The following is a 27,444-nucleotide window of genomic DNA, read 5'->3' on the forward strand; positions in this document are numbered from 1 at the left end:
GCAGGCCAGGTTCACGCACCTGAATTGTACGAATATAATTCTTTATATTCTCTCTCACGAATTTTTATAAATTATTATTAGTTAAACAAAATGAGTGAAATACAAACAAAACATAAATTTACAATTGATGTCCCTGGAAGCCTCAATTTTAGATGAGCTGTTTATTTTTTTATCATAGCTTTAATAATCAAAAAAAGTGAAATATAAAAAAAAATAGCAAAATTTTAAAGTATAAAGTTGAATAATTTGCTGGATAAAAAAATTAGGCGCTTTTTCACGATAACGCTTGCGATACATGTTAATAATATTATAATAAAAGCGCCTAATTTTTTATCCAGCAAATTATTCAACTTATACAAAATTTTATTTTTTATATTTCACTTCTTTGGATTATTAAAGCTATGATAAAAAAATAAACAGCTCATCTAAAATTGAGGCTTCCAGGGACATCAATTGTAAATTTATGTTTTGTTTGTATACTATAGTTCTTTTATGTTATATACAAGACACATTAGGGCGCTACGCGCGTCTGAATCCATATTTTTTAATCTATATTTATTGTTATTTACGTGTTATAATCGATTCTCACGATATAGTTTTAATGATTACTTAGTTATTTTTTAATTTACAAAAAAATAAAAGAACAAATCATTCATATAATCTTTTCAATTATGAAGATAAATAATTATTAATAATATTATGTAATCAATTTTCGGGTATGTCGAGGATAGATGTATTTCCTGAGATTTTCCTCTGTCCACAGGTGATCAATTCTCTTTTAATTTTTCTAAATCTATTCCGGCTAGCTTGTAATAAATTAAACTAAAAAAAAAAGCTGTAAGTCAAGGACAGGTGCATTTCTTGAGATTTTCTTCTGCTTATTGCTGATTTATTTTATGTTAAAATGATTACAGAATAGAGGTGTCTTCCTATTGATTTTCTTCTACCTACAACTAATCGATTTTGTTTTCATTTTTAGAAATCACATATTTTTTCAATTGATTTTTATAAAATAAGAATCGATTTATTTTATTGACATTTAATTCTCCGAAATGACTCTTTGTTTATTTGATTTATTTCTTTACCAACAAAAAAACAAACTATGTCTCACTCACTCTTTTTTTAAATTTTTTTGTTGCTAACGAAATAAATAGAAAAAGGCAAACAGAAATAAATTCATATGAGAGTAAGTGAGAAAAAAACAACGACCAATCAAATGTCCGGAAGACCGATGATGTTTGTCGTTTTTATAATAGGAGAACCCATGAAACTTTTATATTCTTATTAACTGACAGTTGCAGCTCAACGAATTTATACTAAAAAAGTGAGGGATTTTTTCGACTACCGAGTAAAGATTCAACTCAGGTTCAGATCTAGATCCAATCAAAGAGCCTGATTTCAAGGTGAATCAGGATATATTTCTTGAGTTTCAAGCGTGCAGAGAGTTATTGCATCCAGACCCCTAATTATTACACGTATATTACAAGGTCGATGCGAGGGTCAGTGTTACCATGTACGTTCCTAAGACGATACCGAGTGGGGATTGGATCCGGACAGCTGGATTCTGATTTGAATCGGATCTGGTATGGTTAAGGTAAGCTGGATCCGGATTTCTTGAGTCTTTTCATATCCGAATTGGATCAGGTTTGGCTAAGGTTGACCGGACCCGGTTTTTCTTACTCTGTTCTGATCCGAATTGTATCTAGAATGTCGGACTTTAATCGGGGTTCGATTTTTTTTCAAAGTTAACCACCGGATTTGGTCAGGTTTGGCTAAGATAAGCCGGATCCGATTTTTTTTTACTGTTTCCTGATCCAAACTGGATTCAGTAACGCTAAGGTAAACCGGATTTCGTTTTATGATGGAATGGAACTGCAAATCCCGAGTTGAAGATCCGAACTTTTGTCCGTTGAAAAAAATATATCCGAACTCGTTCTAATCGTTTCTCGTGTCCCCTTTACTTTTTCAGCTCACTATTTCGATTTTTATACTCTACACCAAATCCAACGATGTAGTTGAACTGTGGTGATTTGCCGTATCGATCTAGCAGCACCAAATCCAATTGAGTCATGACTTATTATTAATAATATATCAATTATAAGCTTCACGCGGAATTATTCTTACGATCTAAGAGTTATTGTTATCCAATGTTATCATTTGTTTAAAAAAAATGAGGACTGGTGAGCCCCAGATAATATTTCCATTCTAAACTTAATTATAACATTCCGTTGTAGATTTTTTAAATGATTCTTTTAAATTTGTTTGATTAAAATAATAAGATATAACAATAATTTTGAAATCTTATTCAGGTTATTAAAAAAATGGGACTAAATACTAACGTGTTAATACTAACTAAATTTTATTATTGAGAACATTAAGAATGATTTTATTACAATGCACAAATTGTTATTGATACAACGCCTGATGTCATGGGACGTTTGCGTTAGACATTTGCTTGGGACGATTAACGTGACGCCAGCGAGCACACAATTTGTTTTGTTACCCGCTGGAAAAAAGTTTCACTTGAAAAAATGAAAAAATCTATCCGTGTGTGTTTAAAACTTATATTTTTTTCAATCCGTGAACATATACGTGTGTGTTAACTATTATGTTAGCTATATATGTTAACTATCGACAGGAATGGTAAAATTTATAATAATAATCAAAGAGTTTTAATATTGTCATTTGTGTTGCTTGAGATTGACTAAACCTTTGTACGCCACGACGAATAAACCACTCATATCATTCTAAATTAATTTATCTTTTTATCTAAAAATACTTAATAATTGTATACAGTATTTTCTCTTTATATAAAAATGACAGTTGTATTTAGTAATGAAAGGGTAAAACAATTTAACAGGGATAAATACAAGCAGGTTGTCAAGGATAATAATTTTCATGGTAACAGACTGTTTAACAAAAGAATAGTTTGTTAAACAAATGCATAGATATTATAATAATAATTATTATTATTATGTAAACAATAATTTATTTACTTCAATACTCCCCCTTAAATTTTTGTTTTTAATAATAATGATTAACCAGTGATTTTTTAAAATAATTATCAATTTAGTTTGACTAATCCAATTGATGATTTTAATTTTTCAAAACGTGGTCTTGCTAGTGATTTAGTGAATATATCTGCTTGTTGTAAATCTGTGTTGACATACTGTGGATTAATTTCAAGGTCATTGAATTTGTCAAAAATAAATTTGTATTTTATATCAATATGTTTTAATTTGCTTTCAAATTGTCCATTTTTAATCCATGATATAGCACTCTGATTATCAATGTATAGTTTAGGTATTTCTATTTTAGTTTCCAATGGTTCTTAAAGAAGACAGTTGCTCCATATTAAACTTGTTGTTTGACATGCTGCTACAAACTCGACTTCTGCTGTTGATAAACTGACTGTCTTTTGTTTCTTGGATGACCAAGCAATTGGTGAGTAACCAAGTTTAATTATACATCCTGATGTTGATTTTCTTGTTTTTGTGTCACCAGCAAAATCAGCATCAGCATATCCGACCAATTCAAGATTATTATTTGCCATTCCAATGTATTTTTTGAGGATTTGAGCAAAATTTGCTTACATTATTAACAGAAAATATGATATAAGGACGTGTCATCAATGAAAGAAATAGTAGACTTCCAACAGCTTCTCTGTATGGAATATTCTTTGCTTCATCAGTTGTTGTTGTTGTTGTTGTTGTTGTTGTTGTTGTTGTTGTTGTCAGTATATTTAGATCTTGGTGATTATCTGATGGAATGCTTACAGTATTTGCTGATTCCATGTTAAATCTTTTTAAAACTTTTTTGTATATATAATTTTTGATGGCTATTATTGATCCATCAGGTTCATGTTTTAATTGAATACCTAAGAACATATCCATATTTGATATTTTTATTTCCAATTCTTTTTGAAGATGTTGAAGCAGTTTATTTATTTCAGAGTTATCTTTTGATAAAATGATTCCATCATCTACATATATGGCTGAAATCAGACATTTATTTAAATCTCCAGGTGATTTAAAAACACAAGGATCAGCCTTGCTTGGATGTAGATTGAATTTGTGTAAGGAATTTACAAATTTCTTATTCCAACACCTTGGAGCTTGTTTAAAACCATATAGACTTCTGTTTATCTTACAGACTTTGTTGGTGCGATTCCACGACAAAAAAAATTTTCAAAAAAAAACTCGACAAAAAAAATCACGACAAAACAAATTTCGACAAAAAATATCACGACAAAAAAAATCACGATAAAAAAAATCGCGACAACAAAAATTTAGAAAAAAAAAATTTAGACAAAACAAATCTAGCAACTAAGTCAATGATTTGGCTGGTGAAATAAAGTAGATAGTGATTGTTTAGCTACAATTACAGCTAAGTAAAAAATCTAGCTAGGTAAGAAATCTAGCCAAGTAAAATAATGTAGATATTGATTGTTTGGCTACAATTACAGCTAAGTAGAAATTTAGCTACGTGAAAAATCTAGCTTAGTGAAAAATCTAGTTGAGTAAAATGATGTAGATATTGATTGTTTGGCTATTATTAAGGCTAAGTTAATTATCTACCAGCTGAGTGAAAAATCTAACGGCTATATATATAAAAAAAATAATTTATATGAAATATTAAATTTATTATTTAAAAAAAAAAAAATTTATTATGACGTGATTTTTATTTTTCTTATTTTTTTTGTCATGATTTTTTTTGTCGTGATTTTTTTTATCGTGATTTTTTTTATCGTGATTTTTTTTGTCGGAATTTTTTTTGTCGTGATTTTTTTTGTCGAGTTTTTTTTGGAAAATTTTCCCTAGCGAAAATGCCGATAGTTGGATTGTGCACTGATCTCATACAAAAACGACACAAAACCGACACACGACTATAAGAATTTCTAAGTCACAAAAATAAATAGTAAGAAGTGTTTAAAAAATAAAATATTATGTCTAACAATTTCTAAATAATATTCTTATAATTTAAGACAAATTAGAATTTTTTTTAAATAATTTTTTTATTGAAAAACTTAATTCTGTTTATGTATTATAAGCGAGGTTAGCTGTGAGAATCATCTGTACACGACTGTGAGATTTTACAATTCTCACACAATTCCGACACAATTCCGACACACGACTGTGAGAATTGTAAATCCGACACAATTCCGACACAAATCCGACAGACGTACGACAGTATATTTTTATTTTGTATTTAATATAAAAAAAGAGCATTTTATTAATAAAAATTTTTGTTTAATATCAAAGTAATAATATTTTAATAATTTTAGGCATATTAGATTTTTTTTTTCTAAATAAATTTTGATAAAAAAAATAATTGGAATCGTCTGTGAAAATTTGCGATTTGCAAAAATTTTTGTTTAATAATAAAATTATAATCTTTTAATAAATATAGGCATATTAGATTTTTTTAAAATTATTTTATTAGAAAATTATCATTTTTTGGTTTTTTTTTCAAAACTAATACATTTAATCAGTTTCCCACGTATTTGGTATTTTTGTAACTCGAATGTAATTTGTAATGAAACCATGTATTTGGTTTCCCATGTTTCCAATTATTTAGTTTGTCAAAATTTATTCAAAAAAAAAATCTAATATCCCTAAAATTATTAAAATATTATAACTTTGATATTAAACAAAAATTTTTATTAATAAAATGCTCTTTTTTTATATTAAATACAAAATAAAAATATACTGTCGTACGTCTGTCGGATTTGTGTCGGAATAATGTGTCAGATTACACATATACAATCATGTATGTCAGGCTAATGTGAAAAATATAAATCACAGTCGTGTACAGATGATTCTGACAGCTAACTAACTCACAAAATACATAAGCAGAATTGAATTTTCAATAAAATTATTAAGAACTAAAATATTAAATTATAAATATTATTTAGAATTTTAGGCTTATAATATTTTATGACACGAATACTTCTTACTATTTATTTTAATGACATCTTATAGTCATGTGTCAGGAATTAATGTCGGGGTATTGTGAAATTGCAAATTCTCACAGACTATTACATTTATTTGTTTTGTAAAAATTTATTCAGAAAAAAAAATCTAATATGCCTAAAATTATTAAAATATTATAACCTTAATATTAAACAAAAATTTTTATTGATAAAATGCTCTTTTTTTATATTAAATACACAATAAAAATACTGTCGTCTGTCGGATTTGTGTCGGAATTGTGTCGGATTTACAATTCTCACAGTCGTGTGTCGGAATTGTGTGAGAATTGTAAAATCTCACAGTCGTGTACAGATGATTCTGACAGCTAACTTATAAAATAATACATAAACAGAATTAAGTTTTTTCAATAAAAAAATTATTTTAAAAAAATTCTAATGTGTCTTAAATTATAAGAATATTATTTAGAAATTTTTAGACATAATATTTTATTTTTTAAACACTTCTTACTATTTATTTTTGTGACTTAGAAATTCTTATAGTCGTGTGTCGGTTTTGTGTCGTTTTTGTATGAGATCAGTGCACAATCCTACTATCGGCATTTTCGCTAGGGTATGGCAATTATAGAATGCCATATTATAGAATGCCATAAAAAGTTGGTAAATTATGTCAAAGTCCAAATAACCTTAGAAATTCCGGCGTTTTCCGACAAATTCTGAAAAGTAATAATGACAGAAGATATCAGATTATGTCATATTATGGCATATTATGACATAATCCGCAATATTATTTTCACAAGGGTGGTGACTAAATTTACCGGTGTTCTCTCTGGTGCAGCTGTCGTCTCCCAGGCCGTGCAAAAATGAGTAAGATTTGGTGGTAATGTTAATAGAATTTTCATAATTATCATACTTTCAGGCACAGATTCTCCCAATGTTTTTAGTCTGCATGCTAGATCTTGAATCTTTGAAATATGCATTGATATGGTATCTTCACTTAATTTAACTAACGTGTACCAGTCTTGTTGTAACATAAATGTACTTGTTTCTGTTTTAATTTCATATACATCATGTAGCTTATCCCACATACCTTTGTGACCTTCTCACTCAAACTTGTAATTATTATTCTTTGAGCCTTTGATTCTTGTTTTTCCCACTGTTTTCTTGAATTTTCAAATCTTGTCAACTCTTCTTGGGTTAGATTAGTACCATCTTCTGGTTGTGGCATTTCAGGTTTTGGATAAATTGGGATTTAATTTGGATTAAATTCCTTCAACTATACCTAGTGCTTCAATAGACATTAACGTGATTCTCACTTGAAATTTCCATAAACCCCAATTTTCAATTCCTGTTAATCTTAGGATCTTTCCTGACTTTGGATCAGTCATTTTTATTTTAAATTAAATAAATGTCATCACTACTAACAATCCAAAATGACGTTCTGCAGGGTAGTGTCTTGGGCCTCCTATTATATTCCATTTATATATGATATTTTCAGCAATGAGGCATTGTCATCACTTGCTTTATGCTGATGATCTTGTCATTTTTATTTCATCAACAGAAAAACTTTTTTTAACCATTAAAAATTAAATGAACATCTGTTATCAATTTATAAATGGACATTATCAAAAGCATTTAAGATTAAATTCAGAGAAAACACAAGGAAGCAGGTATTGAGTAATCATCAATGGTAAAAAATAAACTCAACACTAAAACTTTAAACCATAGCAACATTGTAATAAACAATGTAACAATAACATAAATTCAAAAATTAAATATCTTGGAGTCATAATTGATTGCATTGAACTTGCGTTGGAAATTATCATGTATCATTTATCTGTTCACAAGTATATGGGTACTCTCAGAAGATTATTCAGTAATGGAGACTTATTATCAAAAGGATCTTTAGGAAATCGGTTGGCTTTTATTCCTGTATTCTGTATCTTTAATTATTCAGGAAGTGCCTAAGTGATATAACGTATCAACAAAATCAACGTTTACAAAAGGTTTCCATGCTTCAGTTCACTTCATCAGATATCCGTCCGTCAAGTTTGACTAGATTCTCACTCGAGACACTTTGTAACACGTTGATTATACCTTTTATTTTACAATTAATAATGAAAACTGAGTGTACATTACTTTTCATAGTACGAGAATTACTTGGCGCTTCGCGGAGCCTGTTTTCTTTAATAACAATGAAAAAACAGTATAATTATCAATAATTATCACAATCATCTCTTTCTTGTTGTCATTTTTTAAACAATAATTTTGTAAAAGTAGTAAATTCACATTTATGTTTCAATTATTGTTTATTGTTATTTACAATAGTAATTTTTAAAAATATCAACACTGCGAATAAGAAGACAATTGAGGGTCCGGATGCAATAACTCGCCAGCGCTCAGAAGCCTGGAAAATGCGACGTTGCTTATATCGAGAAAACATTAAAAAATTAAAATTGGTCTAAAAAAAAAATACTGACTTATAAAAAAGGAATTTTCTAACATTTTTGGCAATAGTTTTTTAAATTATTATTAATATAAATAAAAAAAATAGAGAAAAAATTACGATCAGAAAATATATAATTTTTTAAACATAACTCATCATAACTCATTGAATAATTGATCAAATCATTTTGAAATTTATTTTGTAAACTTATTATTATATTGAGATACTTGCAGTATTTTTCAAATTTTTTAAATTCATTTATTTATTTTTATTTAATTATTGTTTTTAATGTAGGTGGTAAATTATATCTATTGAATTTAAAAAGGAAAAACATTAGAAAAATTTTTGCGACTGCTAAATTTTTAAGCGGCAATTTTGTTCATTAGTACTTCAAAAGAAAGTTTTTCGTAAATTTTAGATTTTTTTTTATAAACAATTGATTGAGATATTAATTTTACAATAAAGTGCGCCATACATGTGAGAAATGTATAGATATACAGCTCATCAGCTCTGTCATATAATATATATATTTCACGAGTCTCTATATATTTACAATTAAAGTCAATATATTATTTATTATTTTTTTTAAATATTTATTTATTACACACTCGAAAATAAAGGATATACTATATTTATATATATATATTTAATATATATACACATTTATATTAATTGATGAAAAACAAGACAATATTGTTGATTTAAATTTATTTAAAAACGATTTTATATATTCAATTAATATTTTCAAAATAATAATTTTCAATTTTTATAGAGTATAAAATATAATACATTTATATTTAATCTATTTTCTTTTTAGTTGTATTTAAATTTCCAAAAAGAATTATATATATAAGAATTAAACACAATATACAGATGAAAATTTCCTGCTAAAATCAGAATTTTGTTGTTTTCAGTATTGTTATTTTTTTTTTTATTGTCGACTCTGTTTTGTTTTTTATATATATTTTAATATTTGTTATTGTCAAATCTTTAGTATGGTAGTAAATGCTGATTTGATAGCGCTCGTTTTCAAGTTCTTTTTGTGAAAATAAATTAAGATTAATGACAATAACTACAACATAAAATTCGTTACGTTATTAAATTATTTATTAGTATAATGTCAATGTTAGTAAAATTTCAACTCGGAAAGAATTAGAGATGAGACTCAATGGCGAAACATAAAAATCTAAGAATGAGGAGTAAGCAGCTTTTATAAATAATACAAACAATTAGAAATTATATATTAAATTCGTCTCGAAGATTTAAGAAAATTTCAATCTACTCTATATATTTCTATATCAAAATTTCCAGTGATTTATTTATTTTATTTAATAATTATAGGGGAAAAAATATTTAGATACTTCCCATGAAATCGTCTTAGCAAAAAAAGATCAAAAGAGGTTGAGTCTTGTTGCCCCAAAGATGTTACCAAAAATTGATATTTCATCAAATAATATTTTTTTAATAAATTTTGGATCAACTAGTGATTATAAATCACAAAAAATCATCCTTAGTGGACTGATGGTTTTAAAAAATCCTCCAGCTGATGACAATATTGAAAAGTTGAAAGTCATATTATGGAATTATTATTTCCATTGTATTTTTTCTCGCACTGAAGTTTGTCAGTCATTATTATACAGAGTAGCCTATAAATAAACGAAGGACGATTTGTACTATTCAAAAAATTAATTAAAAATGAATCATTAGTAGACAAACGAGGCTCTCATTCACAACACATTATTAAATTGACTGATGAAATGAAAAAATTAATAGAACAACATTGCTTATCCCCCGGTAGAATTTAGTGTCGATTTTCGACACGCAGTGTCCATTCGACGTCGAAATTCGAGCTCGAAACGACATCGAAAGGTGACGTTTTTCGACGTCGAACCAATGTCGATCCGACTGTGGCGCGTCATACGGTGATAATATTCACATATTTATGGTAGGGCTCAGTAGATGGCAGAGTGAGTGATTTTCATCAGATTTATTTACGTATCATTAATTTGAGCAGGGATGGGCATACTGTGAGTTTTTGAGTTGTTTACAATTATCCAGAAATGAAACGTTTAAAACAGGATAAATTACATGTATTTCATTTGTTAAATAAAGAAATGACTAAGGACAAGCAATATCTAAGGAAAAGATGTAGCTAAGGAATTGATGTGACTAAGGAAATATTTCCTTGAAACATAATTTTTTGGCAACATTAATTCCTTAGTCACATTAATTCCTTAGCTACATCTTTTCCTTAGCTACTGCTTTCCCTTGGACATTTTTCATTTATTTTATAAATAAAATACGTGTCAATTTATTTTTTAAAAATACAAATGTCCAAGAAAAAGCAGTAGCTAAAAAGAGCTCTTAATAAATCAAATGTAAATAAGGGATATTTCATGAAAACATAATTTTTTGGCAACATTTATTCCTTAGTCACATCGATTAATTAGCTACATCTTTTTCCTTAGCTACTGCTTTTCCTTGGACATTTTTATTTTATTTTATAAATAAAAATACGTGTCAATTATTTTTAAAATACAAATGTCAAAAAGCAGTAGCTAGAGGAAAAAGATAACAACTAGAAAAATTACTTAACATGTTAATTTCTTCGGCAAAATATATTTCGTATAAATTAACATGTGACAACATCCTTTCCTTAGCTACCATTTTTCCTATGACCATTTATTTTTTTAAATTAATAAAAAGCAATGGGAAAAATATTAGCTAAGGAAAAGAGGTCGCCTACATGTTAATTTCTTTGGCAAAATTAATTTCGTATAAATTAACATGTAACAACATCCTTTTCTTAGCTACCTTTTTCCCTATGACCATTTTTTTTTTTAAATTAATAAAAAGCTATGGAAAAAGTATCAGCTAAGGAAAAGAGGATGCCTACATGTGAATTCTTTTGGCAAAATTAATTTTCTATCAATTAACATGTGGCTACATCTTTTCCATAGATATTTTTCCCATAGCTTTCTATTTATCATACGATATTAAATAAATAAATAAAAATAAAAAATATTAATCACATTTTAAATTATAATATAAATCAGTCGGTAGCATAGTTCGGGTCGATATTGAAGATATTATTATCATATTATCCACATTCTCCCCTCCTTTCACCCAAACGCAAAAATCGGTCTCTGCACATGGGAAAAATCTTCAGTTAGGAAAAAAATAAGCCCAGAAAAAAATACACGTAGTGCTACCCCCCTGAATTCTGTAGAAATTAACATGTGACAACTGAAAAATTTGAGCTACTGAGAGATCACGTGGGTTTTATCCGTTTTATCCTGTTTCAAACGTTTCATTCATGGATAATTGTAAGCAACTCAAAAACTCACAGATGCCCATCCCTGCGTATGAGGCATTTTTTTTTTAATTTATTGCTTTTAATGATATTGCTAATAAAAAAAATTGCCTTCTTTACCTATATATAGAACTTGACTCTACTGCCATCTATCAAAATTCAATGCAAGCGATTATTTTATGAACAAGTCCGAAACGACGTCGATCCGACATCGAATAGCGTCACTATCCAACATCGTTTGAGCTCGAATTTGCGAAGCGTCGAACGGGCGAGGCCTCAAAAATCAACACTATTATTGACTGATGAATAAAAAATTAGATTTCTACCTGGGTCGTTACCACACTCAGCATCTCATTATAGTTTAGAAAAGTGTCAGCTATTAACTTTTGACCATCCTGATTTAACTTTAACATCATTATATAATTTATTTATTGATTATTACACATCTGTAAGTGGTGACAAAACTCCTCCTCTTACAGAATCAACCTATTCTAAATTTTTTAATCATTATTTGAATTTTACTTTTATTAAACCTCGTACTGATGTGTGTAATTTTTGTTATGAAAATCGAAATAATATGGAATTAAACGATGAATTTATTAATCATAAAAATAATATTAAACTTCACAAAGAATTAAAAGATAATATGATTAATGATAAAAATGCACTGTGCCTCGAATTTGACTTCGGACAAAATTTGCCCCTACCAAAAATTCCAGTTACTGAACAATTTTATAAAAGATTACTTTGGCTCCATATTCTCAATATAAATGTTTTTGGTGATGATAAAAATAGTTATATGTATACGTTTCTTGAAGGTAATTTTAAAAAAGGAGCAAGTACTATTTGTAATTTTCTTATTGACGCGATAAGTAGAGAATTTAAATTAAACTGTTATAATAAAATATATTTATTGTCAGATGGCTGTGGTGGTCAAAATGAAAATTATCTGGTAATGGCATTTCTTTCATTGTTGTCACGAAAATTAGAAATTCAAATCACCCACTTGTATCCAGTTCGTGGTCATTCATACTGTTCGTGTGACCGGAACTTTGGTATGTATGGACAAAAAAAAAGAAAATGGAAAAAATAGAAACAGAACAAGACTATATAAATATCATTAAAGATTCAAGAAATCCACCATTTATAATTATTAAAGAACAAGATATTATTGTAAGAGATTTTGAATTAATTATACCTGAAAAACTAAAAGTGCCAAAGTCAATTATTCATATAAGAGAAGCAAATAAAATTAAATATTTTCCTAATGGAAGTGTTGAAGTTTACAACACATACGATAAAGACGAAAAACCAAATGTATATAATATTTATAACTCTGAAACAACTTTTAAAAATTTATTGAATTTACCACTTGCAAAACCAGTTGGAATTACAAAGGAGAAATTAAAAGACGTGAAAAGTTTAATGAGGTATTTGTCACCAGCAAGTATGGAATTCTTTGAAAATTATTTTTCTAAAATACAAATTAAACCACCTAAACAACCTGAAAAAATTGTAGAAAAAAAAAAAAAAAAAGATCTGAAAAAAAAAAAATAACAAATCTATTATTATTGTTAATAATTATTCTATGCATATGTTAACTCTAATATTATTCAATGATCATAAATGTACATAATTTATACTCTATAAAAATTGAAAATTATTATTTTAAAAATATTAATTGAATATAAAATCGTTTTTTAAATAAATTTAAATCAACAATATTCGTCTTGTTTTTCATCAATTAATATAAATGTGTATATATATTAAATATATATATATAAATATAGTAAGTATCCTTTATTTTCGAGTGTGTAATAAATAGTTAATTAAAAAAAAAAATAATAAATAATATATTGACTTTAATTGTAGATATATATAGACTCGTGAAATATGTATATTATATGACAGAGCGCTGATGAGCTGTATATCTATACATTTCTCAAGCGTAGCGGCGCGCACTTTATTGTAAAATTAATATCTCAATCAATTGTTTATAAAAAAATCTAAAAATTTACGAAAAACTTCTTGAAGTACTAATGAACAAAATTGCCGCTTAAAAATTTAGCAGTCGCAAAAATTTTTCGACTGTTTTTCCTTTTTAAATTCAATAGATATAATTTACCACCTACATTAAACAATAATTAAATAAAAATAAATAAATGAATTTAAAAAAAATTTGAAAATACTGCAAGTATCTCAATATAATAATAAGTTTACAAAATAAATTTCAAATGATTTGATCAATTATTCAATGAGTTATGATGAGTTATGTTTAAAAAAATTATATATTTTCTGATCGTAATTTTTTTCATTTTTATTTTTTATTTATATTAAATAATAATTTAAAAAAAAAACTTATTTGAAAGAAAATGTTAGAAAATTCTTTTTTTATAAGTCAGTATTTTTTTTTTTTTTTTTAGACCAATTTTAATTTTTAATGTTTTTCGATATAAGCAACGTCGCATTTTCCAGGCTTCGAGCGCTCGGCGAGTTATTGCATCCGGACCCTCAATTGTCTTCTATTCGTGCAGTGTTGATATTTTTTTAAAATTACTATTAAATAACAATAAACAATAATTGAAACATAAATGTGAATTACTACTTTTACAAAATTGTTTAAAAAATGACAACAAGAAAGAGTGTGATTGTGATAATTATTGATAATTATACTGTTTTTTCATTGTTATTAAAGAAACAGGCCCGCGAAGCGCGCCAAGTAATTCTCGTACTATAAAAAGTAATGTACACTAGTTTTCATTATTAATTGTAAAATAAAAGGTATAATCAACGTGTTACAAAGTGTCTCGAGTGAGAATCTAGTCAAACTTGACGGATTTGATATCTGATGAAGTGAACTGAAGCATGGAAAACTCTTTGTAAACGTTGATTTTGTTGATACGTTATATCACTTAGGGCACTTCCTGAATAATCAAAGATACAGAATACAGAATAAAAAGCCAACCGATTTCCCCCAAAGATCCTTTGATAATAAGTCTCCATTACTGAATAATCTTCTAAGAGTACCATATACTTGTGAACAGATAAATGATACATGATAATTCCAATGCAAGTTCAATGCAATCAATTATGACTCCAAGATATTTAATTTTTGAATTTAATGTTATTTTTACATTGTTTATTACAATGTTGCTATGGTTTAAAGTTTTTAGTGTTGAGTTTATTTTTTTTTACCATTGATGATTACCCACAATTAAGCCTTGTGTTTTCTCTGAATTTAATCTTAAATGCTTTGATAATGTCCATTTATAAATTGATAACAGATGTTCATTTAATTTTGAATGGTTAAAAAAAGTTTTTTTGTTGATGAAATAAAAATGACAAGATCATCAGCATAAAGCAAGTGATGACAATGCCTCATTGCTGAAAATATCATATATAAATGGAATATAATAGTGGGCCCAAGACACTACCCTGCAGAACGTCATTTTGGATTGTTAGTAGTGATGACTTTTCCCCATTAAGTGTTACAAATTGTTGCCTGTTGTTTTTTATAATATAATGTGTATAATATTTATCATGTGTTAAACCATCACAAATAATTTTTGTTCAACAGAGACAAATGCTTCTGAAAAATCAAAGAAAATTGCAATCGCGGCTTTGTCTTTTTCAATACCTCGTCTAACGTTATCAAGAGGTAAGTAACTGCCGTCTTTGTTCCATGGTTTTTTTTGAATCCACATTGAAATTTATCAAAAATATTTAGTTCTATATAATCTTTCTTTTATTCAATCATTTATATTGATATATATTCATAATTTTTTATCACAACTAGGTCATACCCATGCTTCGCACGGGTTTCTTCGTGTATTTTTTTTTTAACTAAAAATTATAGTCAAAATGATAGTGGAAATAATAATTCAAAAACGGTAGCCACGAATGTTTGAGTTTCCTGGTGGAAAGAATCTCTCTGGATGTTCTCCAAATTTTCTACGGACCTCTCCAGATTTCTCCGTCATTAAGACCTTCTAAGTTCTTTCGAAAATTGTCTGGTTTTTTTGGAAAAATATTCCCCATTTATTTTTTTCTATGGAAACTCTTATTTCTGTTTTTTTTACTCATGTTTCCATTCTTTTCACGTAGGTTTTTTTTAAGCTGAAATTCCGGAAAAAATCCCGAGATAGTATAAAAATAGTCTGGAGATCAATCTGGGAATATTTTCAGAAGTCTCAATTGCGTAGAAATCTGGAAAAATCAGGAGAGGTCCACCACGGTCAAAACAAAAACCGAAATCGAAAAAATTATAAAATCCACGGTTCTAACCCTTTTCTCGCCTCTTTTGACATATTCAAATGACAATAAACAAAAAAAATAATAACAAAATAAAATTCTTTAAGGTTGTTTTCAAATGAAATTCCCGTAATTTAATTTTCGATTTTTTTTTTTTAATGTTTAAATGAAATAATTATCTATTTGGTGGAATTTTTTCGTAATTTTCCTCTGCGTCAAAATCCAGATAATAAGTGTCAAAGTTGACAACTTTAACATGCAAGCATAGGGAGTATAGGTACGTTTGCGCTTGTACTTTTAAAACTCTTAATTTAAATTTTGATTTTTTTCTACAGATTTGTACACTTTACAAATACGAAATCAATTTAAAAAAACTATCCATTTCCTCAGTGCCGTTTAAAAGATATTGGCTAATTACTTTTTAAATTTACGGGTTTCAGCCGGCTGAATTACATTGAAAATTTGGGGTACGTTCCAATACTGCCGTTCGGTTTTATTCTTCTAGCTCTATCCTTCTCTCTATCTCTTCTGGCTTAATCTTCCATCTCTTCTTCTATCCTTCTCTTACAAGAAATGTACGGTTTTGGAACTTCCCCCTGAATGTTTATTGCTAGAGTAGTAGTAGTGTCTGTAAATATAAGCCGGCAACACTCACACTACTTCTGACGCATCAGTAAAGTGAAAAGATTTTAGGCATGAGGGGGCGCTATAATTTTTTTATTTAACATACGTTTGTAAGTGCAACCTCTGTGAACCCAAAACGTCGCCCGGTCATGCGATTTAAAAACAACCTTAAGTGTGAAGTTAGTTGAAATAAAGTGATTTTTTTATAAAAGACTCTAACAAATGAATACAATAAAATTATTTCGTACTTTATTAATTAATATTATACTCATAAATAATTATTTAGGAATAATCAGTATATTGCATAATTATTTTTATTTACAATTATTTATTTTTCTTTAAATCTATAATTTCGTTTTTTCTATTGTCAATGAACGTAAACTATAAGAATAAAAAAATTTTCCTAATGTATAATAATTCAGTCAATCCATCGTTTGTAGGTTCAAGCCCGTCTAGTTGCGCGCACTTCAGCCATCTAATTATATCCTTCATCTTTCTCCACCTTTTTCTCTTACTCTATATCAGTAATAACGAGCAATTAAAAAAATTAATTAAAGAAAGGAAAAAAAAAATTGATTCGACAAATAATTTATTTTTTACCAATTTTTAATAATGTTTCTTGATCAATGCTGGATCAAAAATCTTGATCAAGTTTTGATCCATTTTTGGGTTACGTTTTCATCAATTCTTAATCAAATTGCCTGACCAAAGCCCCATCTAAATTCAGGTTACTTGATCAAGTTTTGATGCTATCTCGAAGTAATATTCAACTCCGGTAAGAATAGAAACTGAAAACAATAAATATTGCTTTTTACAGACTATTTTAAATTCATTTTTTTTTTTTTTTTTTGGCTTTCAAACAGTTATACAGACACTGTCTAACAGCGTTTTAAAAAAGCCTTCACTTTATTTTCAACATTCATAATTCATGAAATATTTTCTGAGCCTAGATTAGGATTTTTTTTTTTTTTTTGTTTATTTGCGTTTTTTAAAATCATGCAGAGTCAGGGCTACCATAACAAAAAAAATATAAAACACTGAAGGTTACCATCTTGGAAATCTGAACTGAACGACGGTTTCAAATATCCATATTGAATCAAATTCATATTACAGTTAAATAAGTATACGTATTAGATAGATATAATTGTATTTATGGTTTATCTATAAATCTGTTGATTAAACTCAAGTATATATGAATAAATTTAACTTTACGATAAATAAATTTTTAATGATTTAAAACTCTCTTTTCTCCCTATTCCTAACGATGAGAAACTAATGGTGGACCAATAAAAAAATTAACTCCTTGACTTCACTTTGCTTATACCCACTCTACTGAACGTCTGCCAAAACTTTTGGTTTTTTTCAAAGTACTCACCTGGTCTGGCCACCCCAAGGTCAGATCACTGGGTCGCGAATACACACGACGCCCACTGACTATATCCCTCAGCTCACACATAAAAATAAACACTAACAGCACAATAAAAACCACCCCGGGTAATCCAGTCACTATAGAATATAAAAAAAAAAAAAAAAATATTCTTCAAAATTAAATCACTTAAAACATATTTAACTAAATGATACTTTCCAATTAATCCTTAATAATGATTTTTTTTTTAAATTTTTTTCCGTCGTTGTTTATTCGGAAATAAGTAAACACAAGTAAAATTGATCATTTATCGTAGTTGGATATACCCGGGAGGATTGAATGAACAGGGTGACGAACCACAGAGTTTCTTTATTTATTATTATTGATTTATTTATTCCATGTTTTTTTGTACGTAGTTTTCATTATTATAATGTTAAAAAGAGGGAAAATAGTAGTAGAGGGGTTGTGATGGGGTAGACCCGAACACTTTGAGCTTTATCCAAGAACTAACGGCCACTGACGGAAGCTTTTAGTCGTATCACGCAGCCTAGTGTTACCCTCGCTGGAACATTCCTCCTCCTCATTTTGTCTTTCCGTTTGACCAACCAAACTGAACCAAACTAGCTCACTTTTGCTCCTGTAACCACCACTTCGATACTTTTCCCCTTCTCATGTCGCTCATTCGTGCTTTTTCCCACACTTATCAATCGACTTTACTCTTGAGGGTTGTATATTTCCAACTCTACTATTTCTGTTAGTCAGAAAGAGACTATTCTCTTCTCTTTCAACCTTGCGCTATTTCCCCTTTTACTTGCTTCATCACGATCCTACGATTTTAGCAACTCAACATCATCCTTTTAGTTGTCAAATTATCATTTTTAACATTCACAAAACTTTTATCAGGAACAGTTGAACAGGAACAATTGCTTGTTTAATTGTGGTACAATTAATGATTATTCAGTTCGTTTTATTATAGTTCAAATATTAATTTACCTTAATTTTAAGGATAATTGAAAAAAAATTATTTGAAAATTTATGTATTTCGTAAAACATAAATAAAAAGTAATCGAAATGGATAAGCTAATGAAATTCTACAACTTGAGTAAATCTTGACTAAAATGTAAACAATACCTGAAGTAATGATAAGACAAACGTCTATAATAATACTCCTAGAAGAAATTTAAAAGTCATAAAGAAATAAAAAAAAAGGATTGTTAACCCAATAAAATTTTTGCATATTCATTTCTTTTTTCGTTGTCCATTGTATTGTTATTATCATTCGTTTTGAAAACATATCTTAGTTTTTTTATCTCGTACATAAAATGTATATTTTTTTTCTCGGATATGGATTCGCTTTGGTACTTGGCAAATGCTGGGGCATCCACGCGTACGTATACACCCGTCATTACCTTGCCATACCCCCCTCGCCCCTAGAGTACATTCCTCGCCAGCGTGAAAATCGATAAAGCCGTACAGACGGCTATACAGTATACCACCCTTGCACAAACATTTTCCTATCTTCAACAACTCTTTGGTTCTCTACTTTACGTGACCTTTTCATTATTCAACGACATACTTTGTTGTAAAAGAAACTTTAACCACAATAAATAATTGAAAAATAAAAAAAAGCTAAAAAATAAAAATTAATATCAACAATAAATGAAAAACAAAACATAAATCTACGATTTTTATACCCTCAAAAGCCCACAAAGGCCAAAATTTTGATTCTATTCGTTCGAACTTAATCAAAAGACGTAAAAATAGAAAAAAAATGAATTTTGGAGTATAGAGCAGCTTAATTTGCTGAATATAGAAAAAAAAGAAATGAGGCGATAAGATAAAAATTTAAATATATATTTATAATATTATAATAGAAATTTCTTTGAGTTAACCATCTCATTTTTTTTCCTACCCAGCAAATTGAACAGCTCTTATTTTAATTACCAAACGTATGAACAAACAGATTATAAATTCTTCTATTTTTATTTTACCATGATAAAAAAATACAAAATAAAATACTAGTTTCCTTTGATACCATCTATCAGTATAAATATATAACACGGAAAAATTAAAACACATAGTATGAATACATGAGGTGCATTATGTATGTGTGGTATAAGCAGAGTGAAGCTAAGGCTGATTTCCTTTACAGATATGACGTATGTTTTGACGGAGACATTCAGAGACCTCTGTCCCCAGTAAAAATTGACCTCAGGGCAGCATCAAAACTTGATCAGACAACCTGAATTCGAATCAAATCTTTGATTAGGCAATTTGATCAAGAAACATTATCAAAAACATTTAAGATGAAATATGTATATATTTGAAAAATTAATTTATATATATGTATGTAGGAAGAAGTTATAAGTATGATTAAAGCGATAATTATTTCCCGGGATAAAATTTCAAGTATACACAAAAAAATGCTGTAGAGACTCAAATGCTGAAGTTTACAGTAAAATTTAGTAGTTGTGTGGGGAGGCCACCAGGATTAAACAAAATTTCCTACTACACTACAGTACCAATTAATCAAAACAAAAAGAAAAAGGAAAAGAAATTAAATAAGAACTCATTGTTTTGGACATCAAAATAAAAATGTCACGTGTTTATTGATTTTTAAAAAATAAACCATTTCAAAATTATCGTGTGTTTTACCGCATTTTTATTTAGATTCATGAATAAAATAAAAAAATAAACTTTTTTAGAAAGGGTTAGGAACACACTTGATTTACACTAAATATCTGTGTCATCTGGCGGAAAAAGGTACTATAAACTACAGTAATATTGAGCATAACCCAGGGGAAAATCGGCAGATCAAATCTTATCTGACTAGATCAAACTATATCTAATCAGATCAAACTTAATCTGCACTCGGATCAAATCTTATGTGACTAGATCTGATTTGATCAAACTTGATCGGCACTGAGATCAAACTAGATCAAGGGTGAATGAATGTTAAAGAAGACAAATTTTTCTTATGTCTAATAATCACGGCTGTGGTTAAATAGGTAAGGCTCTGGAATATTACACCAGAAGCACTGAGTTCAAGTCCAAGCGACGTCAATTATTCATCGTAAAAGTTAATAATTATTAAATAATTCTTAATTGTATTTCATTCAATCTATAAGAAAAAAAACCAAATAGTTTAACCCAGGTAAGAAGTGACGACGGGCACAAGCCTGGGACAAGCCTGATTACCCGGCTCTCGGGCCTGTGTCAGGCCTGAGACACAAGCCTGTGTCAAGTCTGGAATGTTCACGATGTATTTGCTGGTGTCGGACTAGTGTATCGGGCTTGACACAGGCTTGTGTTCCCAAGCTTCCCAGGCTTGACAACGGCTTGCAAAAAAAATTATAAAAAAATATAAATAAACAATTATTATTAATTTATTAAGTTGACATTATTACATTTTACGCGATACAATTTGAATTAACGATAATTATATGAACGAAAATAAACGGCTTAACGCGGGATCGATCCTAGGCCACTCACGTGAAACTCCAATGCTCTACCAAGTCAACCACCGGGGTATTACTGAAAGAGTCAGTCAAAATTTTTTATATGAATGAATTTATTCGAGAGTCAATTCACAGTCCTTGTAAAAGCCTGGCACGATAGTCAAAACCTAATAATTGTTATTTAAAATTTCTATTTACAATTTATAGATCTATATTAATTTTTTTTTTTTAATTGAATATATGCACAAGTCAAGTCCCGTGTAAGGCTTGGTCAAACGGGCTTGACACAAGGCTCGTGTGAGGCCAGGGAAAACAAAAAAAACAGGCTTGACACAGGCTTCGATTATTGAGGCCTGTGTGAGGCCGGTTGAAAACAACGTAGACAGTCTTGTGTCAAGCCTGTGTTAACAAGGCTCGTGTGAGGCCAGGGAAAACAAAAAACACAGGCTTGGATTATTAAGGCCTGTGTGAGGCTGGTTAAAAACAACGGGGACAGTCTTGTGTCAAGCCTGTGTTAACAAGGCTCGTGTGAGGCCGGGGAAAACAATGGGCACAAGCTTGTGTCAAGCCTGTGCTCCCAAGGCTTGATACACGACCCTCGCACAAGCCTGGCACAGTTGTTCAAGCCCGAGAACAACCTACCTGGGAACTAAGCATAGAATAATTTGAAATCATTTTCATTAAATTTATATATCAAGTCCGATCAAGTCAGATCCAAAAATGTCCAATAACCCTTATCTGGCTCGATTTGCAATATATATATTTGATCTAATGATTTTTTCCTTTTTATTAACTAAAGACTTCAAATATTCTTGTAAAATACAGTAAAAATTCAGATGAAATATAATGATAATTATTATAATAAGAGAGAAGTTGTCACCGAAATGACGTAAGCTATGATTTTTTACTATACTACTACAGTAATATTTGATGTGGATTTCTCTCCATGTAAAAAAATACACGCAGTATAGAAAATTTTCTTGATACTATCTTTTTTCAATAATCGACATAGAATATTCTGTGAATTAAAAAATTAAGAAGTAGGTTAATAATAATTAATTTTAGTTTGTTCTTTTAAATTATATTTTATTGTTTTTTAAAAATAAAATTATTAGCAATAAAGACGTTTACAAACGAATCCATTGAAACAGCTAATCCAAATTATACACTGAAAAAAAAAGAAGTTCCACCAGAAGGAAATTTTTAGTTTCGAAAGAAGAAAAAAAGTTCTTGTTATGAATGGAAAACTTCTTGTTAAAAGACAATAAAATTCTTGAAACATGACAGATTTAGATTTGAAATGAAACTAAACTAGTTTTGAAAAAAAACAAATTATTCTTGTAATGACAAAAAAACTTCTTAAAATAAATGCTAAAAAGGTCTTGAATTGAGACGCATACTTCTTGAAAAATATCTTTCCGTTCTCACTTCAAGAACAACAGTTCCAAATTTTAGAACGAGGCTTCTTGGAAATAATCCAAAATGGTCTTGAATATAAACCCATACTTCTTGAAAAAAATCTTTTTGTTCTCACTTCAAGGACAACAGTTTTAAATTTTAGAACAAGTGTTCTTGGAGATAATCAAGTTATGTCTAGAATTGAGAACAAAAAGATTTCTATTAAGTCAAAATTAGATTCAATTCAATTTAATCTTTGAATGGCCGCTATTTTGAAAACGATATCTTTAAAACTCACGGAGTTATTAGAATTCCAATAGAAAAATTTGATGTGGCTGTTTTTTTCCCGATTTACATTGGAACCCAACAAAATCATGTTTTGTGGAGATTTGACGCGCAGTGTTGGCAGCCCTGCTTAGTTCATCTTACTCACACAGCAAAAATATGTCCATGATAAAATTTCGTAGTGTTGTGACTAAACAATGACATTTTTTAAAAAAAAAAAAAAAAATTCCACTAACTAATAATTGCACATAACCCACCGGAGTATTGAAAATTTTAATTTTCGTTATATATGATTTTTTTTTTTGACTTGTTAACATAATTAACCTTAATTTGAATATGACTTATTTTTTTTTTTAAGTCATGCTTTATGAGAACAGAAATTTTCGTCCCGTCACGTACATGCGCTCGTGGCTCGGTGGTAAACTCGTTAGGTTTAAGATATCGTAGTTTGCGTCGGTCGAGGGTTCGAATTCCTTTATAGGTTATTAGTTTAGGAAACAAAAACATTTTTTACAATGTACAGTTGCACTGTACTTCTGTTAATTGACAAAAGTAATGTTCAATAAATAATTTTTTTTTTTATTTAAATCAGTAGTAATTTACTTCTTGAATTAAATCTAATTTTGACACGATGAAAATCTTTTTGTTCTCAATTCTAGACATAACTTGATTATCTCCAAGAACACTTGTTCTAAAATTTAGAACTGCTGTTCTAAAAGTGAGAACGAAAAGATTTTTTTCAAGAAGTATGCATCTATATTCAAGACCATTTTGGATTATTTCCAAGAAGCCTTGTTCTAAAATTTATAACTGTTGTTCTTGAAGTGAGAACAAAAATATTGTTTTTAAGAAGTATGCGTATCAATGCAAGACCTTTTTAGCATTTATTTCAAGAAGTTTTTTTGTCATTACAAGAATAATTTGTTTTTTTTTAAAACTAATTTAGTTTCATTTCAAATCTAAATCTGTCATGTTTCAAGAATTTTTTTGTCTTTTAACAAGAAGTTTTGTCATCAAATATTTTTTTTACAAAATTTTTTTTTTACAGTTTAAAAACTATATTGAACGAATATTAATAAAATTAAATTACTTCACTTATTCTCATTATTTTTATACCAATGACCATCAAATTGTTATCGTGACGATATGGTGATACGATAATTACGATAATGCGATAATATCGTCAAAAAAAAAATTTTTCTTTAATTTAAGAAATTTCGATGAAAAAATATAATTCGAGAAAATTTTTTGTTAATATTTAAGCTTTAAAACAAAACTGACAAAAATTTTCATAAAAATTATTAGACCGCTACTTTAGATGAGTATATAATATTTTTTTATTGTTTATATTCAGTTATTTATCGAAAATTAAGTATTTAATCTTAAAAATATTGATTTGAGGTATTATATGTCAGTAATTTTATTTTTTTCTCAAGATTGTGCTGCCTACTAATTTACAATTACTTAAGCTACATCAAATCATGTTTATATTTCTATTTATTTAAAAGTAAATAAAATAAAAAATTCTGACGATAATATTTATTTTTATTTATTTTTAAAAATTTATTTATAGTTATGTTCAGGATAAATTCCAGTAATATGACGACAAAATAAAAATTATTATATTAAATGATAATATAATATTATAATTAATTAATTTTATAAAATACTAGCTGACCCGGCAAAAGTTGTTTTGCCATGTATATTGTATTCAAAATATATATATATACTTTACATTTATTAAAGTGAAAAAATTAAGTAATGATTGATATTGTTATAAACAAAATTTATTGTAAACCATTCGAATCTCGATAGAATGCTATATATAAATTATTGAACAAAAAATTTTTTTATTTTTTCGTGACGTGGTTGTGGGGGGAAAGGGGTGGCTCCAATTGCAAACTGCTTTTTTTCAATTTTTTGTTTAATAATTTCTTTCGGTTTTATCTAAAATAGAATATTTTGATATTTTAAAACTAAAAATGATTTGAATTGTTTATAATAAATTTTTTTTATAACAATATCGATCATTTAAACAATTTTGATAAAAAATTCAGAAAAAGAATAGACGTTTGATGTAAGAAAAGAAAAATTTTTTTTTTCAGTTTAATTATTTATTGATAAATTTCAATTGTTTATCAAATAATTTATCTAAAAAAAAAAAAATTTTTGTTTTTTTTTACATGGAACTTTTTTATTTTCTCTGAATGTTCTAGCAAAATTGTTTAAATTAACGATATTATTATAAACGAAATTTTTCATAAACAATTTAAATCCCAATCACAATATTTAATTCTAATATTTTATTTTATAATATTATTTCATGTAAATTTCTCAGAATTTCGGTCGCGAAGGCGCTACAAATGTGAAATGAGAGGAATATGAGAATACGTGTCCCCTTCCCTAATCGACCAGAGGTAATTTTTTCGATCGCGATTTTCCACTTTAACTCTTTGACATACGCGAAAAACCCCCGACAACTCAATTCAAGCCAATTTTTTTCCCAATAACTATTATCAGAACTATTCTTCTCTAAATCCCTTAGTTTTCGCGATATTACCGAGAAACACCCACTTTTAAAGCCATTCGATTTTTTTCAACTCTCTAAAAATTTTTCTTACCATTTTCATCTCGACCATTCAGTTTTCTTATAAGTTATAAATAATAATAATAATTTCTGTTTGAGTCATATAAACTTGTGAGAAAAAGCGGATTCGATGTTACCGACCGTCGGGTGTAGTATGGTAATAAAAGTATAGGGGTGAACTTTGGGGTGGCCCACCCTTATAATTTAGGGGGTTGAAAAATAGATAACTTTCTATTCTCAGACCTAAGGAACATCCATGCAAAATTTGAAGGAAATCGGTTTAGCGGTTTCGGAAGAGTTTACGGACAAACACCACGACAAAACGCGAGATTTTTATATATAATTATTATTATATATAATTATATATATATATTATTCACAAAAATATGGTAATTACGATAATCTCGTAGTATTAACAAGATATCGTCCATAATATAGACGATAATTTTGACTATACCAAGGAAAAAATCGCGTAGATCGACGTATATCAAATGAGATATATTTAGATCAAATTAGATATAACTAGATATAATAAGATCTAATGAGATATAATTCAAAAGCAGCAAGATCGATAATGCACCACGATCTAATTATATTTAAGCATATATAATTAGATCTAACTAGATATAATCAGATCTGAGTAGATATAATTAGATCTAAGTAGATATAATCAGATCTAATCATATCGAAAATGCGGCAAGATCTAATTATATCTCGACATATGCTTATATATGTCGAAATTTTATAGAAAGCTGCTGTTATTCTTTTGCATTTTTTTTCATATGATGAAAATTTCAAGAAAAAAGAAATTCTTTTTCAATTATATAAATACATTCTATAAAAGTTCTATAAAACCTCTAAATCATAATAACCCTATTGAAAATATTTCTCCGAATTTTTTCCGCGGTTACTCCGAATTTCTCCGCAATTATTCCGAATTTCTCCCAAATTGACCCATGTGAAGAAATAACAGAAAAAATTTTCTCCTTGTCGTTGATTTCGGAAGAATTTCTCCGCATAATTTCAATTTAGTCAATGCTCGATTGAAGAATTTGGTTTTTCTTCTTATAGTTTTAATAAAATACAATTAAGAATTCTATATTTTTACGATAATCAATTGACATCCCTCGGACTTGAACTCAATGCTTCTGGTGTAAAATTCCAGAGCCTTACCTACTTAACCACGGCAGCGATTAGTGTTGCCGGGATAGACGATAATCACGATACGATAATGCACTGAAAAAACGGTGCCGCTGGCGCAGCGGTAAGTGACGCTACGGCAAAGGAACTAACGTCCGTTGCTAGCCAGCTCCGTTGTCGCAACTGAACTAGCGGAGAAGAACCTAAGGTACGTTGCGACAACTTACGAGGTCCGCTGCTGCAGCGGACCTCGAGTCCTTCTTGTCGTTCAGCCTGATTCACGGTTTATGGTACCGCTGAATTGACTGACCCGGCATATACATTGTTTTTTTTATTACTCTTCATTATTCAAATATACGTTTTTTTTATTATTTTGCATTATTTAAATATCCCCCGTTGTAAATAATAATAATAATAATGTTCTAAATAATGTTGTATACTTATGTTATATCGTAATTTAAATAATTATTCAAAAATTTGTTATTAGAATTCTAAGCTGTATTTATTTGATACAAACTTACCTATCAAAAGTGACAAACATACAAGATATTAATTTTTATTATTATTTATTTATCATCATGTGACTCTAGTACGTGCGAACGTAGATTTTTAGGTCCGCTGGAATGGCGGACCTATAGTTGGTTGCG

The 27,444-nt window shown here is 28.5% G+C and overlaps 1 protein-coding gene across 2 annotated transcripts in view; it reads right to left on the reverse strand.

The window, feature by feature from the left end:
- Window positions 1-18,504, reverse strand: part of LOC122857525 (heparan sulfate glucosamine 3-O-sulfotransferase 5) — a 41,444-nt gene extending 22,940 nt beyond the window's left edge. For both annotated transcript variants that reach the window (XM_044159731.1, XM_044159732.1), the window contains exon 1: window positions 17,939-18,504. The gene's annotated coding sequence lies outside the window, so the exon portion shown is untranslated. The remainder of the gene's footprint in view (window positions 1-17,938) is intronic.
- Window positions 18,505-27,444: the final 8,940 nt, after the last annotated feature.

This window comes from Aphidius gifuensis, linkage group LG5 (assembly GCF_014905175.1).
Source record: "Aphidius gifuensis isolate YNYX2018 linkage group LG5, ASM1490517v1, whole genome shotgun sequence".
In the NCBI taxonomy this organism is placed as follows: domain Eukaryota; kingdom Metazoa; phylum Arthropoda; class Insecta; order Hymenoptera; family Braconidae; genus Aphidius; species Aphidius gifuensis.